Consider the following 17475-nt stretch of genomic DNA (forward strand, 5'->3'; position numbering starts at 1 on the left):
CCATTCAAAAGATAAAATATTGTGAATTTTAAATATATAGCCTATTTGGTGGAGGGGTTTGAGCGCCCGAATGATCCTAGGGGCTCTGTTGTTGGGGACTTCATGCCTGCAAACAGGTCCTAGGTGACAGGTTAGACAAAGAGCAGTTAAGAAGCCCCTTATCATAGACCAACAAGCCTGGTTAGAACCATGAGGCCGTTCTTCTGTGGACCCACCACCTGCAGGAGGAGCCATAAGGGGCTGGTGCAATGTGATTTGGGCAGCTCCAACAGTTGACCCCACGACCCGGCAATGTGGAAGAAAATGGATGGATGGATATTATAGTAGAGGTCCACACACTTTATCATTTTGGATCTATAGTTACAGAAGAGTATGTAGGTAGCATGGAGGTGAAAATGATTAGTAGCCGCAAAAAGGTCCCGGGTTCAATTCCAGGGCCAGGTGGTGCCTCTACGAATTGGTTTCTTAGTGGGTTTCCTCTGGGTGCTCCTTTTTACTCCCATTCTCCAAAACATAACCACAAACCTAGCACAAGATCTGGAGATGTTGACTGAACCACGCTTCAGTCAACATCCCACACATACATAGCACAAAAGCTGCGCCACATGCAAGATGACGCGTGTCCGAGGAGCAATGCTGTCCTTGTGCCGGGCGCAAGATCTGGCCCCAAATTTTTCATTGAAGGAAGCGGCGATCTTTTTGTGAAGGCCTGCACGTCTCAAGTTAAATTGACAGTATTTAAAACAACGACACATTAGCAATTGTTTGAAAAAGTTACATCTAATATGACAGTTTTGGAGCCATCCCCAATCCAATAAAAACCTTTCGATATCTTTCACATTGCTTCTTTCAGGAAGGAAGCCATTTCATTTTAAAATGCACTGCTGATCCTGCTCTGCCAACTTTCAGAGCCCCTTACTTTTCTGTCGACCTTGTGATTAAAACTATAATTTAAAGAGAAAGGTTTAACTCGTCAATGAGATGCAGGGGCTGAAAGAGTGGAGGTGTAGACATATACTGCGCGGACTTTTAAAATCCTGACATTGATGAGAAGACATCTGCCTCCGGTGAGTAACAGCAAATGACACCAGCATGAGATTTAAGATCTAAAATTCTACATATGAGACAGACTGTGGACTTATGCTAATGCACTTGGACATATTCCCTTTGATATTTTACTTCTTTTTTTTTTAATAAAACAATTTCTGAAGTTCCATTAAAGATAAGTGGATTTTTCATTAAACATGGAAGTTCTTAATGGAACATTATCTTTTCAAGTTTATCATTTATAGTTTTAACTAGACACAGATTGGCTTTTAATAGTGAACATAGGGATTACATGTGAAGATGTTCAAAGCATTCACACATCATTAGCCATGTCAGTGGTCAGATAACACACCAAAGACCATGCAGCATCTTTAGTTCAATGACGAAAATATTCTCTTTTGTCAAATCAATCAAATTTAATCACATCCTCTTGGATTTATGACACTTTCTCTAGATTTAATTATGCATTTCCATATGTCTAATTAGAGTTGGCAGCAACTCTGGTGTTGCACCTATTCATTTACATTTACATTTAGCTGTAGTGTGTGCTTGATGGACGTCTGACATTTTTCTCTATTACAGAAAAATCAATCATAAATCCTTGCAGATGTCCTCCTCTGCGACCACGACTTCCCTGAAAAAGAAATACTTTGATATACTGTAAATCAGTGGTGCCCAAAGTGCGGCCCGGGGGCCAAATGCAGCCCTCAGACTAATATTTGGTGGCCCTCAAGTTTATACTTTAAAAGTTTTTATAGTTTATTATTTATCTCTACCAAGTTTTATGTTAAAGGAACAGGCCACCGTTTTTGCATACTGAGATATGTTCTCACGTGAGCTGAGACGAGTTGATACGTACCTGTCTGGTCTTTGTGCGTGTTCTCAGTCACACAAAACGAATAAAGCTGTTGTTGGCATTTGGCCTCTCCCAATGTATTCCTATAGCTCCAAACAGGGGTGAAGTTGGAAGCTACCACGCTCTTCCACGGGCACAAACAAAGACCAGACAGGTACGTATCAACTCGTCTAAGCTCAAGTAAGAACATATCTCAGTATGGAAAAACGGTGGCCTGTTCCCTTAAAAGCTTCATGTCTCACGTCACCAAAGAAAATTCCTAGTTTTTTGAACCTGTTAACGAACAATGACAATAAAACCTAGTCTGATTCCCAGATAAAGCTATCACCACCATAAAATAAAATCTCATTCAAATTCTGACACTGAAATAACAAGCCATGAGATGTTGAACAACTTGCACGCTCATCACGCTTTCACCCGCGCCGAAAATCATCAAAGCGAGACGTATTCTGCCTCAACTGCCGCCATCACCATTACCATTGCATGAGATGGAGATGGGGTTGCACTGACAATATTACGCCGCTACATAAAATAGACCTGTCAAAGATAAAGCTGTGAAGTGAGGCCAGATCCCACGCCTCACCAACCCCAACAGTATCCTCAAAATAACCTGAGTAAATAGGTTGACCCTGGTTCTTACAACAAACCAATGCCACCTTTTACTATCTCGAGCTTCCATTAAATGCCATTGCAGGACATTTCCTATTATTGCAAGGTAAAAGGGAAAATGTACCCAGAGCTATTCGCAATAAAAGGGTCAGGGTCAGGTAATGTTACAAGACATCAAGGGTCATCAAGTAAAAGGCTATGTATATTATGGTTTCTACCTGGGCTCTCTTGACTACATGGAGATGACATGAGTTACTGCAGGTGGTTGAATGAGGCCACAGGACATGAGTTCTCTGCTAAAGCTTCTCTTACCAATCAAAGCATCTTTATAATGAAATAACTCCCTCTCCACACTCGATAGTAGGATGCTTCCCTGTTTCCAAAGCTGCCTTTTTCATTAGGCCCTAAGCGCTTTACTCGCCCATCCAAGGACACAACAACAGTGCACATCTTCAGGAGTTGGGATTCGAACCCCGGACCTTCCGATCATGAGACGACCCGCTTTACCAACTGCACCACTTCCCCAATGTGACCGTCAGTCTGCGCCGATGGTCCCTCTGATCACCACCAATCATTCAAGCACTTCCTTCATTCATAGGCAGGGTACAGCTGGACTGTCTGGCCCAAGAGCAGAAGATGGAGCTGGAATTGAACCACAAATCTTGTCTCGGTTACTGACCTTATAACCACTAATCCACCAACCTGTCAAGAGGGGTGTGATTGGGTTTTATCCCACAGAGAACCTACTGGAGAAGAAGAAACCTCTTTGTACCTTTTCATCTCCATTTATTGTTGTCCATATGGTGTGGTATTACCATTGTATAGAATTGCTTCGCTCTCCACAGCTGAGACAATGAGACAGCACCATGACTTACACAATAATAAGCTAAAGAATTACTGGTGCAGCAGCTTTTCCCTCATGTCCATGATGATAGACTGACATCAGACTAAGTGCAGGTGATGTCAGAGATATGAGAGAGGGTTGAAGACACTATTGATCTTTTTATATTATAGTGCACTGTATTACTATTACTATAAGTAATGAGGCAATGTACATAACCAGCATAAGCCTTTTATATTTATTATATTAAGGTCAAGGTGAAGTTTATTTATTATTAATATTATATCTCTAACTGAAGTTGTATCAGAAGAAAGGTATATGACAATTTGAATATGAAATAATTATAAAAAAGGTAGTTTAGAGCCCTTGAGGCAACTGAATAGGAAAAGACAAAAAAGCCCTTGTATATGAAATGGGGGAGTTTCCGGGTAAAAGTTACAAAAATGGCCGAACTTGAACTTCTCCCTACATTCCCATCTTGAAAATTTGCACAGTAATTATTTTAAGCACTCACATTGATCTTGTCTAAAACTGCTTAATTAAAGTTTTCCTTGGCTAATCTTTTAGGTCCAAATGGATGGATTTAGGACGTATGGAGGAGCACTCCTTTGATTACTACCTAATAATAACATGAACAAATTCAACAAGCATTTTTATTAATTTATTTTTATCAGAGAATGACATAAAACCTCGCTCAAAGCTTGATTTTGGCAAGCATAAAGGACCTTCAAATAACCAAGATCATCATCAGGCAAAAGTTTCTCTCAATAAAAAGAACTATCACATCGCCACATATCATGAGGAAGACAGCTGGGGAAATCTACTCGTAGTCTCTGTCTGTTTGGGGTCATGACCACTCCAAAGCACTGACCCACAAAGCTTCTGAAGTTTGAAGATGAAACTTTAAAAACCTTTTTCTCCCTCTCTCTCTCTAAAAGTTCAACACTATTTCCTTCGCCAGACGCCATTAACTTTTGAAAACTCCAGCTTGGCTCAAGGTGAACCAGCTCTAGTGGTGAAAAATGTGTCCTGTCGGTACAAACTGTTCCTTACTGTGTTGCTATTTTTGAGTTGCCGCCTCCCACTCACATATACACGCACACATAGGCATCCATTGCCACCGTGCAACTGTTCATCTTAAAACACAGCACATCTTACTGAATATTGTACAATCGGAGCTCTCCTTTGTCAAGAGGAGCATGCTGCGATGTATGTGCACCACACCCTGTATAGACATTTCAAACCTGGCTTTGTAGCTGGTAACACACCACTTAAATGAGACACAAAGACCGTAGGAGGAAAAAACAAAACATGAACCCGTGTTATATGTTTGAATTACGAGAAAAGGGGGATGGGTAGTATTAGGGATTAGAATTGAGGGGTATGAGGTGGCAATAATGTTTAGAAGGGGAGTGAATATGGCTGAATTGTGGAGAACAACTCCAGCATTCAGCCGGAGTTCTAAGTTTTAATTGTTACATTTTAGAAGATTTAAAGGAACAGGCCACCGTTTTTCCATACTGTGATGTTGGTACCTGAGCTTAGACAAGTTGACACGTACCTGTCTGGTCTTTGTGCGTGCCCGTGGAAGAGCTTTGTCGCTTCTAACTTTCTAACCCTGTTTGGAGCTATAGGAATGCATTGGGAGAGGCCAAAGGCTGACAACATCTTTAGTCTTTTTGTGTGACTGAGCGCACGCACAAAGACCAGACAGGTACATATAAACTCGTCTAAGCTCAGGTAAGAACATATCTCAGTATGGAAAAACGGTGGCCTGTTCCTTTAAGGCTACAGGTCAATAGGGAAACTTTTTAAATTCAGAGATATCAATTTGAAACTTTTGCTGTGAATTACCGGCATAAATATGAGAAAAAACATGTATTGCAAGTTCTTTTGTCATTTTATGTTTTCATATAGACCTTTTATGCCTAAAAATGCCCAAAATGTCCTATTTTCAGCAACAAAATCTGAAAAATGGATTAACCTCTTAACCCCCACCTAAACCGAGCAGATTTACTCAAGTTTGGCATTACTCTAATAAGAACGTCTTGGAAAAATAGTGACAAAAACTAGATGAAAATGAACCGACAATAAGATGACAACAAAAGCAACAAAAACAAGGATGAAAATGCAAGAAAAAAAGACACAAAAGTGAGAATGAAAACACGCCAAAAAGGCCACAAAAGAGCAACAAAAAAGCAACAAAATAAGAGACAAAAACGAGAATGAAAACGCAACAAAAAAGCAACAAAAAAGTGTCAACAACACAGCAATAATGCAAGGACAAAGATCCACTTAGATCAGATTTTACAGGTCTTAGCTTTCATAGGAGGAACTGGCCTATAGGCTGTTAGAAACGTTCAGATTTGGGTAAAGCTGAACTGGAGAAAATGTGCTTGGTTAGGGCTTAGGTTAAGAGGTTAAGCCAGGTTAAATTTATGGTTTTATTTTGTTGACATAGTACTTACAAAGACTTTTTTAGAGGGGATTTTGGATATCTCTAAAATAAACAGTTTTTTAGTGGAAAAATCACCATGTTTTTTTTTTTTATTCAAAACTCAAATAAATCAGGCTTAGAATTAGATATTGAAAAATCCCTCAGAAGAAACCTTCAAAATATGGTTAAGTCTAAGACTGTGTATAGGTGCAACTGATGTGGAGATAATGTCACACCAATGTGACAAAAATGCATTTTGAGAAAATGGCTCTTGAAATTACAATCTCCCAAATACATCTATGGAGAAACATTGAGTCAGTGAAATAATAAAACGTGTTATTGTTTGTATGTTAAGAGACCAATTTACCTCAAAAGCTGAAGTCCTGAGCAGTTATAGCAGGGAAGATACAATTATTGTTAAGGGAAAGTCTAAACCAAGGGAGCCATAGAAACTCTTGACTAGTGCACACTGTGGCTGCAGATATAGACTTACATTTCCATTATAAAAGTACAACCTTATCCAGTTATCCCTGACGTGTCCATATTGGCCAAACACATGCCAGGCACATCATAAGCCATCACCGTTTGGCTTCCACTCATTAGTCTGCAATCCTTCTCTGCCACCAGACGTTTGCATTACACCAACTGTGCGACAGACAGGTCAGAAAGGCTTATGAAAATCATCTGTTAAAAATGTGACGTGGCTAAGAAACTTTTAAACTCCTTTAAATGTCTCCGCTCACTTGTGGAGACTGTCGTGTTCCAACCACTGACTCAATTAACCAGAAAGGAAAGGCCACCCTTTGCCTATGTCAGGTCCAGAATGCTCTCCCAAGAAACCAATTACTGGCCAAGTGAGTTTGTGTAATTCGGCGTGACACATCTGATAAGGTAAAAAATGGAGACTGTGGCGATTGGGGACTTGAGGGTCAAGTTAGGAGTAGACAGCAACCTTTGAGTTTTCTCACACATATAATCCCACCTGGAGCCAAAAGCTGTAAGACACTGAGAGCCAGGCCAGGCCAAGGCCAAAGCTTTGTTAGTATGCAGCGCGCACCACCTCGCATCCATCACGCTGGTAAGGTCAGCATCTCTCCATTCAGTCGATGTGAAAAAAGACAGTCGTGTGGGGGAATGAAGACATACCAAGAGTGGCAGAGGGATAAAGGGAGAAAAATGGTGTATAGTGTAGAAAATAGTATGGCATAATGCTTATTTATTGAAGCATGTTTGTGTAGGCTGTCAGTCATCCAGGAATTTTCCATTGTGTTAAACATTTTCAAATATTATGGGGTAGTTCAGTGGGAAAAAAGGGCTTAGAAATCACTTTTGTGGTTCCAGAACGTAAGTGCTGGCAACTATGTCTTCATAAGGCGTCGGGAACATATTTAATGAATATGCCGCTTGTGGACCGCCTTTGTTTTTTTTAAAATTGAAGACATAAAGCAAGAATGTTTACCAATGCTATGGTCTGTCATATGAAATGAAATATCTTCAATATAAAACGAGGCTTTTGCATGAAATTTGACATAATATCACCTCAGGTATTTTTCATTGGAGAAACAAGATGCCCACATTATCTGAAGCGGCTGATATTCAGTAAAGTGTAATACTGTCAAAATGTGTATGACCTTAATAACCTAATGCAGTGCGCAAAATGTCAACTGTTTTTAAAAAAATATATGAAATTTAATAAAAAGAAGTTAACTGAAACCGCTCATTTTCAGTTACTACGTACTGTCTGTCATATAAAATAAAATAATAATATTCAATATAAGCTTCCTCTTGCTCTTGTAGATGTAAAACACAAGCTAAAGGCGTATCCAGTTCCGCATTCTCTTGTTCAACAACGTTTTATCAAGATTATGTAGTATTTCGATACATTTCTTCTTCTTCTTCGTTAAACAATTGTCGATATAAGAAATAGCTTGTCTTTCTATTTGTGGTGATGTAATTGTGACCTCAAAGAGTTATTACATGAAAATACTGCAGTGATTGTGCGGCCATGTTACAGCGGTTCAAAACACTCTGAGGGTACACCAGGTTAAGGACGTATCTACAATGCATTGGGTGTTCTTACTTAATATCTCTGCAAAGTGCTTAGCAACCACCATTTACCGCGTGTGTGTCTTTAATGGTTTAAGTGTATAAAATGTCAACCTGATCCGTCTAATATTACTTACTGCACACGGGATCGACAACTCTTCTGCCCTCGACAAAAGGCTGCAGCTGTATCACAGTAATACACCGGTGCAAATCACACTGAAACTTTACTGCTCTTTACTTTAAGATAAGATAAGATAAGATAAGAAGAAACTTTATTGTCTGTCCCCAGAGGCGACAGAAATTCGTCTTTGACAGACTCAAAACATGCACACACACTTCCATAAAAACACAGGCACATTTAAAATTGACATTACAATAATGAACAGCAGGACTATGGTTTGTGATCGTTCAAAGTGGAGATTGCCTTTGGAACAAATGACTTTTTATAGACGTCTTTGTGGGCCAGGGGGACTTAAAAACGCCTGCCTGATGGGAGCAACGTGAAGGAGCTGTAGAGTGGATGGGAGGGGTCTTCAGTGATCTGGGTGGCCTTCCTCAGCACTGAGCGACTGTAAAGTTCAGGCAGAGGGGTTTGAGCTGTACCGGTGATTTTTGAGGCCTGAGTGATGATGCGGGAGAGTTTGGATTTGGATTTAACTGTCAGAAAGTTGAACCATGATGTGATGCTGAAGTTCATTATGGATTCTGAGTGATTTATAAACCAGTGTTAGAATGTCTTTTTTTACATAAAATGACCTGAGTTTTCTTAGCAGATGGACGCGTTGCTGTGCTTTTTTGAACACAGAATCTGCGTGATGTTTAAAGGACAGGCCAACATCTATTTCAGTTCCCAGGTATTTGAAGGACTGCACCTGATCCACCGGCTGACCTTGTATGCAGAGTGGTTGGTTGAGGGCAGGTGGAAGCTTTCCTTTAGGCCCACAGCACAGCTCTTTAGTCTTTGAGATGTTCAGCTCCAGTGAGCTTTCAGCGAACACCTGGACTAAGGTGCTCACCTCCTGCTGATACTGGGACAGAGCTTCAGCATCCACCACATGCGCGACCAGGGCCATGTCATCCGCGTACTTCAGCAGTGTCATCCCACTCCTGCTACAGCTGATGCCGTTGGTGTAGATGGAGAACAGGATGGGAGACAAGACACAGCCCTGCGGAAGTCCTGTTTTTAAAACTAGTGTGCTTGATTTAAAACCATTAAAAAACACATGTTGCGGTCTGTCCAATAAAAACTGTCTAATCCATAAAATCAATGTGAGGTGAACCTCAAGGTTGGTGAGGCAGTGCAGCAGTGTGTCCATTTGTACAGTGTTAAAAGCAGAGGAAAAGTCCATAAATAAAATCCTGGTGCATGGTTTAGCAGAGTCCTGTTGCCGGGTAACTGTGTTCAAAAGTGTGAGGCTTGCATCCTCAACCCCCCGTTTTGCCTTGTAGGCAAACTGGAGGGGATCCAGTTTGTCCTGTAGCATGTTTTTTAGTTGTTGTCCCACAACTCTCTCCATGCATTTGCACAGGACTGATGTTAGGGCCACCGGTCTGTAGTCCCTAGGATCCTTGACGTGTGCCTTCTTGGGGATTGGGATCACTTTTGATTCCTTCCACAGGCTGGGGACGCAGCTGCTGTCCAGCAGGAGCTGGAATAGCGTGGTAAGGACACCACTCAATTGAGCAGAACACTCCTTGAGAACCCTTCCTCTTATTCCATCGGGGCCAGGAGCCTTAGTGGGGTTGATTTTGCCCAGGATGGAAATCACCGTCTGCTCGCTGACAGTGATAGCGATGGCAGGGGGGGCAAAGCTTGAGGTTGAAGAGGGCCAGGTGTAAGGTGTGCTGCGGCTGTTGTAACGAGCGAAGAAGATGTTCAGTTCCTCTGTGAAGGAGGCAGGATCCGGACAGTTCGATCCTGCAGGTTTTGAGGCTCTGTCCATCATGATATTAAGACCCTGCCACGCCTCTCTCACATTCCCAGATGTTAGCTTTTGCTCCACCCTGTTCTTGTAATTGATCTTTGCCAGCCTGGCCTCCCTTCTGAATTCTCTCTCCATTTCCCTGGCCCCGACCCTATCCCCCTGCAAAAATGCCTTCCTCTTCTGTGCCAGGCACCTTTTCATGCCCCTGGAAATCCACTTTTTATTGTTTGGGTAGACAGTGATCTGCTTAACTGGGGTAACATTGTCCTCGCAGAATAAGATGTATGCTGTCAGTACCTCTGTGAGCGTGTCTGGGTCATCACAGTCTTTAAAAAATAGATCCCAGTCCGTCAGCTCGAAACATCCCCTTAATGATTCAGCTGCATCATGATTCCATATTTACTTTGTTTGTGCTTTACTTTGTTGCACAACCAAGACTCCTGCTGTTGTGACATCTGTAAGTTCATAAATTCACAAAAAATAATCGTCATTGAAACAACATGTGTCTTGTTTGCGGTAGCCCGGACCATGGCTTGGCAGGACTGGTGGGAGTAAACCTGTTTATATCGACGTGCAATAAGCAAGGCTTTTACAAAAATGGCAACATTTATTCGGCAAGAAAAATGCCCAGACGATTGATCGTGAACGGAGAGGCTGGTGGCCTAAGATAGAAACCCCAACATTTCCTCCACCTCTATATCTATAGACTGAAAATGTATGAGAGACTGTAGAGAGAATGAATAATGTGACTTGATGTTGAGTGTCGAAAGAGCATAAAGACTGATGCATTATCTTAATAATGATAATAATAATGCATCAGTTTTATATAGCGCTTTTCTGGACACTCAAAGAGGCTTTACATTGCATCATTCATTCACTCCATACTTGGTGGTGGTAAGCTACTATTGTAGCCACAGCTGCCCTGGGGTAGACTGAGGCAACCAGTCTGCGCCATCGGCCCCTCCGACCACCACCAACCACTCACTCACTCACTCACTACATTCCTGGAGTTACCAAACGGTCTCCCATCCAAGTACCGACCAGGCCCTTCCCTGCTTAGCTTCCAAGTTCTGACAGAATTGGGCAGAGCAAAGGCGGTATGTTATCTTTACTGTTTCCATAGCTGATGTGTGGTTCAATAGTCATAAATAAAATAAATATGTTCTCATTCAGTCGAACACATTTGTACATTCATTTTTATTAGCTTCTGTTGGTGCTGACTCAAGACGTCGCTGGCATTCGGCCCACTATTAAATATATTTTTATTCATCTATTAAATTCTCGAATCCTGAATCCTGCATTTCCTTATTTTAATCCCCCCCCAACAGAAAAGCCTTGCCTCATTAGTCACCCTTCAACATGTTCAGAGAATATGGACATGTTCCGTTCACTGGTGATCTGCCAAAGTGTGACACAGCGCTCACATGCTCTGTTAGCCACATGAGTGCCGTTATTTCTCATGCAGCAATCATAAAAACACACCATCTCATCGGGGCTGCGCTGGTGTGTGTGTGACATAACAGCCGGTACGCACAACTGCCATTTGTCGCCCACACGCTGTCAGCAAGGAAGCCACACACACACACACACACACACACACACACCAAATCCACTTTCTATCCATCTTTCACACATGCTAAGAAGTCTCAAAATGTCCCCTCTCTCTCGCCATGGCAGATTTCCCACAATTTGGCTTTTTATTATTATTAATCAGTGATAATTAATGCAAGAAAGCAGTTGAACGACGTTTCTCAATACTTATGACGTGCGATGAGTTGGAATATGCTTGGTCTAATTTTGCAAACCCGTTCACTGCGATCACTATTGTTTATATCCCCGCTCAACCATGACACGAGCGACTTTTAATTGGATACACCTTGTCACCTCTATCTGGCAATAGGCACCTGCGCACACCGGGGATACCTCCTTATGAGAATCTGGAACATCAGAAAGAGCAAAGCAATGGGTAGTAATATATATACGGGTAAACAAATTAATTTAAAATGCCACGTCGTTGGCGAGCGCGGACGACTTACCGGGAGGACTGTGGTCGCTTTGTGCAGCTCTAATTAGCGTGGTGAGTTGAGTGTTTTTCCGGAGGCAGACAGGCATGGCAGAGAGGTAAGGTAAACGGCTCCCTCTTGATTTGAACAGTGACAGAGCGCAGCGTTTGGGCCGATCTTGTTTGCGGTGTGTTGACACTGCTTTTCACTATTGGTCTATGGAGATTAGCTTGGATTTACTTTAATAATCATGGGTGTTTGTTTAGAGGTCCAGGGGCACGTCAACCAAAGTCTTGTCTGGTAAGTGCGACAACAGTCGGCCACCTTGATAATGTTTCGCATCCGTTGTCCCACACTCGCACTCTCAAACACGCCCTCATTCATCCTGGCCGATTGTGCATGTTTTTAGTGGGAGGGGAAACCAGAGTACCCAGAGGAAACCTTGGCAGACACGGGGAGAACGTGCAAACTCCACACAGAAAGGCCCAGTCCAGGAGGGAATCAAACCTGACTTCAAACCCTCAATTAAAATAGATGTGTGCATATCCTTCAACATGGCACAGGTGGCCTGAGTCTACAAGCAAACCAGAAAACTATCATCAGCTAGCAGAGCACGACCATTGCTCCATTGTACTACTTAATTTTATATCAACTTATCCATTTATTTTCCATATTCTCCAACGACGAAACATACATTCCCCCGAGAAATGTCCTGCTTAATAGCTGCATTTTAGATCTTATACTTTTTTCTGCAACAATATGGACACTTAAAAGTTATTGTTTTCAACTTTTCTATTGGCTGTCAATAGGATTTCTGTTTTACTTTGGATTTCCAAGTTATTTCTTAGCTTCCAGCAAAGGTCCGAGGGTGTCCTCTGTGACTTGTTGGTGACTCACTGATTCTTAGTTCTTTCACCTCCTGCTTTTTGAACATGCCTTTTTACTGTCTGACCTTGTCTACAGCCGCACAAAACACTCATCTTTTGTTGGTTCTCTCCTGGCCCTGACCCCTGGCTATCGCGTCAGCCTCAAAAAGAATCACTGCCGTCAAATGCTTCTTTTGTTGCCAGCCCAGGCAGATGCATCCATACCGCCATAACTTTGAAGGGTTGCATGAGTGGAGCTCAAAACTTTTTTGACTAAAGAAACTCTTTTATCCCCACTGTTATTGGGTTCTTAAATAAGTTTAAGATATTTTACTTTTTCCTTGGTTGCAATGCCTATGAAAACGATGCAAACTCCACACTTGTTTTCATTTGTTTTTAGTAGTGTTTTTGCAATCTTGAGTCATTTTATAGTTTCCAATCTGTATGATTGTGTTTCTGTATATTTCTGCTGGCTGCACACAAATTGCCCCTCCGGGCTCGAATAAAGCATTGAATTGAATAAACAACAGTCCAAGGGCAGGAGAGCAGGTTCTAACTATTGTCTAAACAGAAAGTAATGGCATCCCCATACTTGTTGCCAAAGGTTACAACAGCTTTTACCCATGGATCCAAAGGTTACTGGTTCCTTGTTTCAGGCTTGTGTACCTTTGTGTCCTTGGGCAAGACACATCAGTCACATTGTGGTGTCTCAGTGACTCATTGGGCGACATGGTGGCACAGCGATTAGTGGAGCCTTTCTGTTTACATGGTCCCTGTCTCTGTCTGGGAGCGTTACCTCCAAGTTATCCGGTTTGCACCATCAACCCAAAGCATGTACAGTAGGCTAAAACCTAGGAACTTCTGCCTAGGAGCCTAGCCCAAAATATAGATGGGTCCCTGTCTACACTGCAGCCAGACACTCTTCCTGACTGGTTACCCCGAGGCACTGATTGATGGAAATGTCACATGCAGATGATACATTTCCCATGGAGCCAATAAAGTCTACATATAAAAGCAAACTGGTGGTGGTCAGAGAATGCAACATGTAGCTTGGCAGCACGAAGTATGTAAAGTGAGCAATAACAGTGGAAGCACATAAAGAAGTCCAAGCATCCAAGTCCTTAATATTGTTATTCATGACTGAGTGACAATACAAGAAAAATGTACGCATATGGTATGTATATAAAGCATAGGTCAGTGAGGTATAAAACTGTAGTCAAATGGACGATAGGACTTCAAAATGAAGGGGCAGTTTTGCTAAAGACATTGCAGCTGTGGGGCCCTTGAGGCCAATAGAGGCCGTGAGAAACATGTGGTGCACTGCCCAGGGCACGCTGGTGGGACTATGTCTCCGAGCTGGCCTGGTGTCGCCTCGGGGTCCCCCCAGAACAGTTGGAGGAGGTGTGCGTGGATCGGGAAGTTTGGGCATCTCTGCTGAGACTGCTGCCCTCGCGACCCGGCCCCGGATAAAGCGGAAGGAAAAAAAAATGGATAGATGGACAATGCCCACCACATGACAATTCTTTAATATTACTTGATGTATGTTTCAAATTAATTATTGTAACAGCCTTTTATTTAGATAATGTAAACATTGAACATCATATAAAACATAGGCCAAAGTACAACCCACAAAAAACCCTGAAACTTTCTTATCTTGTTTCATTACTTGGCATCACAACAGTTTACTTTGCTCTATTTTGAGTGGTGCAAAGAGAGCTTTTTGGTGCTGAGGAGATGAACCCATGTCGTGCTGTGCGTGTGGAGGGACCAGCTTCCTGATAGCTGCCACTGTCTGCTGCCTGACATTAGGCCCTATACAGCAACAGGCTTCGCTTAAATGAGCTCATTTGTGCCTCTCTTTCAGACCTGCAGGGAGAGGCCACGGCAGCGTGTCAGCCCCAGACCCACTGCGACACCAGCAAAAGACACAATTACACGATCCTTAGTTTGAGCTTTCAGCTTGGCGACGCCGCTGACCCGATGCTGTCTCCTCTCCCCTGCTAAAACATGCCTCAGCTGTCTCGTCCTTCATTTTACAAATAGGAAATCAAAACAAGGAGTGTCCAAACATATTGCCCTGATGGACAAAAAGTAAGAAAAATATTAGCAGAAAAGAATCAGGGGTTGGTCTTCTTTCCCAAAACTGCTGTCCACTTTGAAAGTCCAGTTTACAACTGAAAAATAAACACAGGAGGGAATGATTTCTATTTACATAATTAGTGCCTCTTAGTGTTTTTTTTTTTTTTTTTACATAAAAACGAAGTATTTCTTAAAAGGAATAATGAGTCACATTTCTGAACCAATGGCTGCGGGGAGCTCAGTTTCGTGACTACGACGCAGGGGGCCGCCATGAGCCGACATTGCTGCAGTACCACAAGAAAACAAAGCTCTTTACACACGTTTTAAACAACGGTAAAGCCTGGTTCCTAATTATGTAAAAATTTCTGCAGCAAGATATTCCTCCTGTGATAACGCTGGGTTAGGTACAGTTAAAGACGCGGGTTTTCGTAAGGTACATTTTAGAATTGTATTGTATATTAAGTGGTAGTATTTTTATAGGCTCAGAGTGTGTTTTGGTTCCACCTATCTATTGCAGGGTTACATGTATATTTGAGCTGTACTGTGGACCTTTATTTTCATCAAAAAAATGTTGGCGAGAATAAAGACAATTATTCTTTTATTCAGTGCTGTAGTTGATAACTTGCCAATAGTGGATCTGATAGTCATACTGATTGTTGTGGCTACAACTAGAGACTCACATGCAAGAGTATTATGTAAATTCCATAAGGGACATTAACAGCAATGATTTTAATTTAATTTTAATTTTACAGGCGAGTGAATCAAAATGACCTGCTTCAGCAAAGGGTTAATGAGGGCCTGACTTTGATTGACAGGCTGTTAGCGTCAGAGCTAACAGCGAGGGCCCAGTCTACAGTGAAGATCCCGCCCTTTTTAGGAACATGCTAAGTCGGAGTTGGGTAGGAGGAGTCTGTAAATCCAGCATGGATTCCCTTATTGTTTACAGTAAGAATTATAATAATAATGAATTTTATTTATTATGCACTTTACATTTGACAAACAAATCTCAAAGTGCTACAATGAAAATGGCAATAAAAGCAGTGAGTACAAAAAAAGAATAAAAGCAGCGTATGGTTAAAAAGTCAGTGATAACATTGACTAAATAAAAATGTTTTTAGTTGTTTTTGAAAAGAGTCTACAGACTGTGGTGCCCGATGATGTTCTGGAAGGGCATTCCAGAGCTGCGGGGCTGCAGCCTGAAAGGCCCTGTTCCCACGGTGCAGAGGTTGGTTTTGGGTTGGTGGAGGCGTTGACTGCCTGGGCAGCGGTCTATGATCTGAACTAGGGATTTAAAATTCAGAAAATGAAAGCCTAGTTAACTGTTTGGACAAAGTGCTTGTCCTGTACATATACAGTGTTGCTCAAGCTGATCATCAGCCTTGATATTTTTGTTGTAGCCCTATGTGAAATACCCTTATGTTAGATGATATTATTAAAAGTTGTAATACTTAAAGCCAGCGGAGGGCGCACTTCCTCCTTACTTACAAAAACAATATGCAACAGCTAAACAGCTAATCAGCGTGAGGAAGAGAGTTTGGCAATGGATTAGGAAAGTTTAGTGAAGCTGTCGATCTAGACTATAAAAAATGTGGGCTGGCGTTTGGGGTGCAGATGAGGGAGATGCACAAAATTTACAGGATTACTGACACAAGAGGGTGTGAAATTATAGCACGATTAAAACCAAAAAAATAAAATTGGATTGGGCATGATATACTGTAGCACCATCAACATCCAGCAGAATTCGCAGAAACCTGCCCATGCAGACAGAATACAACAATGAGTCAACACATTTGCCATCGACATCTATTCTTTTAAACCCAAGTGGGACAACAAATAACTCAACGTCTAATCCCTTTTCAGCAGAAAATCGTGGCATGTTCTCAAACTTCGGTTCCATTTCCCCCCCCCCCCCGTTTTCCCAGTGGCCACATGAATGCGCCGTAATCTCCCTGAATGAATGATACCTCTGAAGTGAAAGGTCTCCATGACAACCACCTGTGAAGTGCCTCGCCTCGCCGCGGCCCGGGAGGAGCTGTGATTGATGAGAGAACAGCCGTCTTTAATGCAGCTCGTGTCAGGTTTGCCCCGGGCACCGCCACACGCTCTCGCCTCCAGAAATGTCCTCTGCACCCGATCCAGCTCTGCTCCGGCTGTGAGGAGAACCGGGATGAGCACTCCACATAATGAGGTTGAAGGTATGGTATGAAGGATTTTTTGTGTCAATATTTTATAAACGTTTCGGGTCTGATTCCAGTTAATGATTGTGCTGAAAACAGCTGATGAGATCTGTGGGAAAAAAATGCCCTTAAAAAAATAATATATGGCTGTGGCGTTGCATAGCAGTGTTTTTAAAGGGGTGGTAACTGTGCCACAATGTTCAATCAAAAACATACCTGGAGCTGTGTTTCAACCCACTCGCGCATCTTTAAGTAATCTATAAACCCTCTCCAGAGTCTATAGCAGAGCGGTGACAGCTCTGACAAATCTCCTCCTTTTCCCTAAAAAAGCTCCTCCTGAGGCCTTGCGTATCCAGGAAAATGCTTTACAGCCATGAGCTTCATCCTTTCATCAGGAGGAGGGGCTTACTGGAGATCATGTGAAAACCAGGAAGTGAAACTACTGGATATTACATTTTCTAACCATCAAAGTGTAAGATCGTGATAAAGATGAGTTTGATATTATTACCAAATACCTGCAAAAAGGCGAAGTTAATAAAAAAGTATGAAGTCACTTTTTTAATTAAATCCACACAACTTTAGTTTCCAG

This window comes from Gobius niger (assembly GCF_951799975.1).
Source record: "Gobius niger genome assembly, chromosome: 13".
Taxonomy (NCBI): domain Eukaryota; kingdom Metazoa; phylum Chordata; class Actinopteri; order Gobiiformes; family Gobiidae; genus Gobius; species Gobius niger.